An 8,004-nucleotide genomic window follows, 5' to 3' on the forward strand; every position below is an offset into this window, starting at 1 on the left:
TTTCTTAGTGTCACCCTTGAATCTCTTCGCACTCTGTGCACAAGGGTTAGCGAAACGGACAACGCTGGAATTTTTTTCACTTTCTAGAAGCGCTTGAGGATTGTAAATGAAGGTAGAATATTTTCCAACGAAAAATTGGTATATTTCAATGAAGAAATGTAAAATGGTTTCCGTGTTTACATAGCCTGATGTAAACACGCGGGAGGTTGGGAGAACACGAGATAAGCGTAGGAAACCACGACGCGAAGCGGAGTGGTTTCCAGCCTATCGAGTGTTCTCTCAACCTCTCAAGTGTTTACATAAGGCTATGTAAAAACGGAAACCATTTTACATTTCTTTTATAAAATAACTAATGAAAGAGGAACGAAAACCGTGTTTACATACGCTCATGTAAAATGATTTTATGGCCAATCAGAGCGCGCGTACTATTTGAATTATTTTATGAAGAGAAATATGGAGTTATTTGAGGACCGTGTCTAGCCATGTCATTAAAAAGTTTTTAAGTGTCAAGCGCTTGGATGGCTTCGTACTCTGTATCAGGTCAGGGAAAAACATCAAGTTCGAAATTTTAGTCTGCCTGGAAGCGCTTGAGGATTGTAAATAAAGGTAGAACATTTTCGTATAAATATTTTTTGGATTTCGAAGAGAAACATGGAAAAATATCGGACTGCCGGACGTTTAATTACTTTAAGTTTAGTCACTTCACTGCGGGAAAGTCAGCGACACTGACAGTTTGCATGACAATTCTTATTTGCTGCTTTGCATGGACAACAACCTCGACCACTCTTTCGAGCGCAAGTTGGCAAACTTCAATTAAAAAACAATTGATGAATGAATGAAAACGTGGTGGGTCAACATTTTCACCTTCTTCGAAATGCTCGCAAGGATTTTCGCGTTCCTCTTTAGTAAGAACCGATTCATAAGGTTTTACTGCCTCGGAATTTACGAAATCGATGGATTCATCTAATTCCATACCGGATTAAAACGTATTGAACTGTTTTAAACAGAATTATTTTAATAAGCTCTTCAAATTCAGTGGAGAAAACGCAGAAGTTATTTTATTTTAGACGTGACAAGGTAAAATTAGCTGAACAATCCAAGGCGCTATTTAAACAAAAGCGGTGGTTCAAAACAAAAACAAACGACCGCGTTGCATCAAGGTTGGAAATGGGCTTTTAAATAACAGTTTATCGTGCTCCACAAGGATGTCTTTGGATTACTATGCTTTGAGAAGTTAAGCGTACCAACTCTTCTTTCCATATTGACATATTGCAATAATAAACTTTTGTCAGCAGCATGTTGGTAATGCTTTATATAGCGTGGAATCCCTGCAGGCAATTCTTCGACCATTGTTCCACTAAAAAAAATTGTAGTTGCAAATGCTTGCGATATAATTTCGTAGTAACATAAGACATCCCTGACTAAAGACGATAGATACCAAGAAAGAAAATACGTTTACATAGGCTTCAGGAGCACAAGTAACCCATTCTGCGCAACGTTCATTAAGTATCCTAATCTCGAAAAACAAAACCCTTTTTCTAATGAGCGTCCTTTAGTACAAAATCATAGGAGAAAAACATACCTCCACTCCCTAAACCTCTGCTAGGTACCAAGATCAAGATTTGTACCTATAGAGAGAGGGATTTTTTGTTGTATAAGTTAAAAAAATACGTTTATCTCTCAGTGTACCAGTCTAAAAAGGAAAACATTCAGATGTCAGGCTGTTTACCTTTAGTAAAAGCAAAGGCCCTTGGGCATTCATCTCGTCTCTTCTTTACTCTAAACCGAGCAAAAGCATGTTACGAAGGCATCGTTTCAATACACAATCCTAATTATAATTTTTTCGCTGACAGGAAGAATTTCCCCGCTGAGATTTCAGTGAAGGGAAGAAAAAACACATTAATTTTTTAACCAGGCTATGACTACGGAAGCGTATATTCTTGAAATAATAATCAAGTAATTGGAGAAGGGAAATTGAGTGATTTTCTTACCGTGCTGCAGGCATGTTTCTTGCCTTAAATAATCGTTCGAATGTTGTGTCATTACTAAGGAATGAAAATAGTATCATTTATAGGGTGGTAAGAAATATAGAAATACGAATTTTTTTTAGATTAAAGGTAACAGACAATTTAATTTTTTCTTTTGTCCCATTTGAAAGAAATTATTGTCTAAATACATTGCTTTCTTTACCTCCTCATGGAGTTTTAACTCTTTTAATTGGTTGAAGTAGCCTGTTTCAGACCAGTGGTCATGGAAAACAAGTGAAATAGCAGGTGAGCGACGCTTGCGACTTCCTTGACAAGCCAATGTAACCTTGGTACACCCACCTTTTGATTGTCTTTGCTGACTGAGAGCCTGGTACAGGATGCTGATGAGTATGATTGCACATATCAGAGTGTTTAGTTATCCTAAGCTTATCCACCGATTCCACAAGCCTTTCGTCATTTATTCTTTCGATAGAAATTTTTTTTTTCGGAACTGTTAGCTTGATTATTGATTCTGCTCGTAGTATACGTATTTTACTCATTGTGTGCATTTGTGAATATGCCGGAACAAGAACCCTCAATTGTAATATTATTTTACTAAACTACCTAAGCTAAAAACACGATAACTGCAAAAGGTTATTAATTTATGAATAGATAAGCTTTCCTAGACACAGTTATTTTGGATATTCCAACAATGATAAAGGCGGGGGTTCATTAAGACAGTTTTCAATCGATACAATCTTCTCCAAGCAATTCGTTCCCTAGCAATAAAAGGGGATTTCCTTCAAAATAAGAATCTTTTATTTGGATCCCCAAAAATAACTCTGTGTGAGTGAGTCTAAATTCCCGTAGCGTTCGAATTACAATAATTAACTAACATGTTCTAGATTATTACAGGGAACTCAATGAGAAGATACAAAAAAGCCAATCCGCACTTTTTTGTACCCAATCCTTCAAGTCGACTCCACTGAAAAACCGAAACTGCGTTGCTTTCTTAGACTTTCTTTAGTGCATTAGCATACGCACTCGCCAACCTCATAGAAAACAAAGCATTAGATAGGCTTACATGAAAAAAACATTTAAAAAGTTTGAGAACCATTTTTTTTTTTGCAAACATTGGTTACGATGTACATATAACTGTGTAAATATAAGTGAAATATTTTCGATATCAATTTTTTTACTTTATGAATTTGGTCGTTTACAAAACGCTAAGTTTGACTTTCAATCTTTCAAGAAAGATTCGACTGATCCTGTGGATATCGCTGTTTGCATGAATATATTATACCTATAAAATTTTAATACGTTATTCTCTCATACGCGAGAGTATATTAGGTTTTTAATTTTGCTGGAGAAAAATAAGCGTGCGGAGGCTGCTTTTGTCTGTTTAACAAATTTTAGGCAGTCACAATAATACCCCTTGTTCATCTTGGAGATGTATAGATATATTCTAACTTATGTGCTATTAAACTTAGCCAAAGATTTTTAAAAATCTAATTTTCATATTTGATTGAATAAATACAAAAGCAAACAGAAACAAAATTTCGTAGAAAAGGTTGTGGTTATTCATCGTGGTGTTTTTCGTTTGTCTCACGATGTAGTCACGTGAGATGTGGATCTTGCAGTGCAACAAAAATTAGAAAAACCATTAGGTTTATTATGGCTGTTTCGGCCGAGCACCGCACATATAACAATACGTTATACAACAACCTCTGTTACATTCAAACATTTGGTGGAGAAACTAGAACAGAGCCTAGCGACAGTTTACACAGAATACAGTCGGAACAGAGGCCACAAAACTCGGCAGGAAATCTGGGTAGGATCCATGGCTCATGCTCTGAAAAGCCCATCCTACGAAGGCTACACGGCTGGAAGGTCTTTAGCCTTATTTACTGAACATGTGTTCCAACAAAGCACGGAAAACTCTAAATAATTTTATAAGAATTTTAAATAATTTTTATAAGGAGTAATTTAAAATTTTTTAAGAATGATAGATTTAACTGCGTGGTTGTGAGGGTGAAATGTAAGAGTAAATGGAATGCGGTCCGTGTTCTCCTTCTCGGCCGTTTGTAGTGCTGCCTGTCGATCGATTTGTTGGGCACGGTGGTAGCCCGCTTGAACGACAGAAACAGGATAGCCGCGTTTATCGAAAAACTTGCACATTGCCTCTGATTTTTAGGAAAAATCAGAGTCGTCACTGCATAAACGACGAAGTCTGAGAAACTGTGAAAAAGGTATGGAGTTCTTGACGTGTGATGGATGTGAGGATGAATACAACAAGTAACTATGTGAATCTGTAGGTTTGTAGTAAACACTAGTACATAAGCCGTTGCCTTCAATTGAAATTTTGATGTCTAGAAAAGCCAAAGAAGTGTCGGAAATTTCCCAGGTATATTTAAGAGCCGGATGAAAGGAATTGACGGCGGTTATAAATTGAGTGAGCTCTTCTTTGGTAGAGGAGGTAGCGCCGATGCAATCGTCAATGTAGCGGCCGTTGAGTTGAGGTTTTGGGCCGTGGTATTGGCTAAAAAATTGATGTTCGATAAAACCTACAAAAAGATTGGCGTAGCTGGGTCCCATTTTAGTACCCATGGCCACGCCATTTGTTTGTTTGTAGTAGTTACCACCGAATGAAAAGCAATTGAGTGTGAGAACTAGTTCGGCCAGACGGAGTAGTGTTTCAGAGCTAGGTTCCTTAACAGTGCGTTGATCGAAAAAATTTTTGAGGGCCCGGGGACCTTCGTCATTGGGAATGACAATGTAAAGAGATGTTATATCCATAGTGAAAAGCTTCTTTTTGATAGAGGTCAGCCCGCCAAACAACAACTGCACCGCCTCTGTCGGCCGCCTTAATGACAATGTCTTTGCGTTTTTTTAGACTTTTTAGTGCCGACCACTCTTCCGAAGAAAGATTGGAAAATTTGGTGTTACGATTGAATTTAAGTTTGTTGATATCGTGGCGACATTTTTTGAGGAAAAAATCTAAAGATGAGAACTGGCCCTCCGAGGGAGTCCATTTAGACTTTCGAATCTGGAGTGTTTCGAAAGTATCTTTGTTCGAGGTGTTAGAATAATCCTCTTTGTCATGAAAAAAGGCTTTCAACTGAACGCGGCGAAGGAATTTTTCAACGTCTTGCTTAACTGAAAATTCGTCGGTTTTTTGTGATATGGGAACAAAATTTAAGCCCTTGCTGAGAACTGATTTTTCTGAATCGGAAAGTAGTAAATTTTCTGGAATGGTAACTACAGTTTTGAGGTTTTAAAAGGTTTTTTTTTTAGGTTTTTTTAAAAAAAAAAAATTTTAAATTACTCCAAAACGATTCAGAGACTGGCACTATCTTTTCGCAACCCCCACTTATTTCATTCAAACGTGACAAAAACATAGGCAACTTTTTAGTCAGGAGTTCATTTCAAACCAATGACCAATCTGGAACTTTTAAATGCGCTCGCTCACGATGCAAAACTTGTCCTTTCATTCATAACGTAGCGAAAATATCGGGTCCCAAAAGATCCATTAAGATCATTGATCACTTTACGTGTACCTCCGCCAATGTTATTTACTGCATAACTTGCACTTATTGCAATAAGTTATACATCGGCGAGACAGGAAGACGACTGGGCGACCGATTCCGAGAACACCTTCGCGATGTGGAAAGAAATAACAAGGACGCATCCAAGCCAGTCGCTAGACACTTTAATCTTCCTTATCATTCTAAACAGCATATGGCAGTTTGCGGCCTTTCCTTACATCTAGGCAGTTCGGAAAGCCGTAAAACACTAGATAAAAAATTTGTATTTCAAATCGGCACCCTTAATCCCCACGGAATCAACGAGCGCTTTTCATTCAACTAATTTATTCCTGTTTTCTCGTCACCATATTCCCACCAATGGCGTAGCTCCACTTTCTACATATAAATCCACACACAACCCACAATTCCTCTAATCGCTCTGACGAAGGGCTAACGCTCGAAACGTCAGCTTTTTTACCCTTTACGGTGGCTAATTTACGTTTTCAACCCAGTTGTTAACACTAAATTACCTGCTATAAGAAAACAAAGGCGTCTTTGGTGTTATTTAAAAACACAATTGTTGCGCTGTTACAAAAGTTACCCCCCCCCCCCCCCAATTCAAACTAATCGATTTTAACTCTTCCCAAACATATTCAAGATTATACTGAATTAGTTAATCTAAGAAATTGTAACAGGGTTCTTGGGAAATTTAGTTACGAAACACTTTCAGTGCATTAGTTCCACTAGAGTATTCATAACTTGCAACGCTTTCGTGGTCAGTTGTGTATTGTTTTCTCGTCTTTGTCTCTTAATCGTCAAAGGTTAAGTTACCGGCCTATAACATGTTTTGAGCGCAGCTAAGCGTCTTTGAAATTCGCGCTCAGTTGACACCATTGTTTTCTTGTTGTCATGCTAATGGAGTAAATGGTTATAGAGACGCGTGCACTCGACGGTTCCTTGGTGGCGTGTCCTAAACACTTGTTTTAGGCGCTCGTTTGTATCCGTTTCATCCACCTAGCTATCGTACTTCTTTCCATAGCCACGCCAGCGGACGAGGTACTGAAAGCGACCGTGAGCGTCCGTGCGCTTATCGAGCACTTTTGATACTTCATAAAACTTGCTCATGTTTCTTAGCTCTTCTCTCAATCAGGGATTGTCTAAAGTGATAATGACTTGTGATTACGAGGCTTTTATATACAAGTATCATTGGTAAAATTTATGAGCTTTTCAACTGCAGAGCTATACCTCAAATTAGTGAATGGCCCAACCCCTGAGCGGCGTCGCGTGGGCAGGGATAAAAAACAAATCTGCGACAAACGTGAGCGCACGCTAGGCAGGGGGTCGTCAGGAAAAAAAGGAATAACAAACAACGGTTTGCGCAAGCAATTCCAAAGCAGTCACAACATTTTTTTTTTCACTCACCTAATGCGACGATGAAGATTTTTGTTTGAGGCTAACCGGAGAATAAAATCACTAAAACGGGAAAAGGTGCGAAAATCGCACCTTTTGTTTTGCATTCAACAGCGGTGTTTACTTGCTTCAATAGACCAAAAAACAAAAACGCGAGGCCTGACAAAAGTCTAAGTAAACCCGCCTTTTCACGCACTCTCGACATCGAGCGGTGTGTCTTCATTCTTTTTTTTTCTTTTCTTTTCTTTCCTTTTCTGTTAACAGTGGAACAATTAGCGAAAAGCGAAATCATTTAAACGTGAAAAGGTGCAAAAGACAAATAGTCTTCTTGCCGATCGACGTAGATCCAGGCGCAATTGGTTAAATAATCATTAAACCATGCACGAAGCAAATTTAAACAGAAGTCATTTTCAAAGAAGCATAACGCATAAGGCATATTAAACTGAGATAATGCATACAGCCGCCAGTTCTCATCGCTTTCGCTTGCTAAAACATGCGCTAAAAAATAAACTTATACGGATATAATACAACAAGCTGTATTCTAAGTATTAATTATTTTACTTGACGACTTAAATAAGAGTTAAGTACATAGAGGCTGAGTAAGGCCGAAAAATGCGCGCGCGGTATGACAAAAGTTTAGTCAAAGCAGTTGACGTACTCTTGAAATTTACTGACCCACCCCCTGTTGGTTTGTCTTTGATTTCCAAAGTAGGCTACCGTTGGGAAAAAATGTCATCAGCGACAATTTGCCGACTGAATCCGATTTGACTCGAGTGTAATTTCGCGAAACCGGACGGAAAAATCCCTAAGGCCAGCCAACAAAAGGATCATTGTCTTAAAAAATTTAAACCATAACAATAGGCAAAGTTTGATATGATAGGGATGTATTTTTCAACCATAAATACCATATGAATGGCTTCCCGTATTGAAGCAACTTTTACAGTCCAACTCACCCATCAAACGTAGCACCAACAGCTTCCATAAAACCATCTCCATTCACATCAGCAACACCGATTCCTGAAGCACTTGAACTGGAAACTGTGGCCTCTCACACCTAAATGAAATGTTAATTATCACTTCTAGCCGGTACAGATTTTCTTGTA

The sequence above is a fragment of the Pocillopora damicornis genome, chromosome 7 (assembly GCF_964200805.1).
Source record: "Pocillopora damicornis chromosome 7, jaPocDami1.2, whole genome shotgun sequence".
In the NCBI taxonomy this organism is placed as follows: domain Eukaryota; kingdom Metazoa; phylum Cnidaria; class Anthozoa; order Scleractinia; family Pocilloporidae; genus Pocillopora; species Pocillopora damicornis.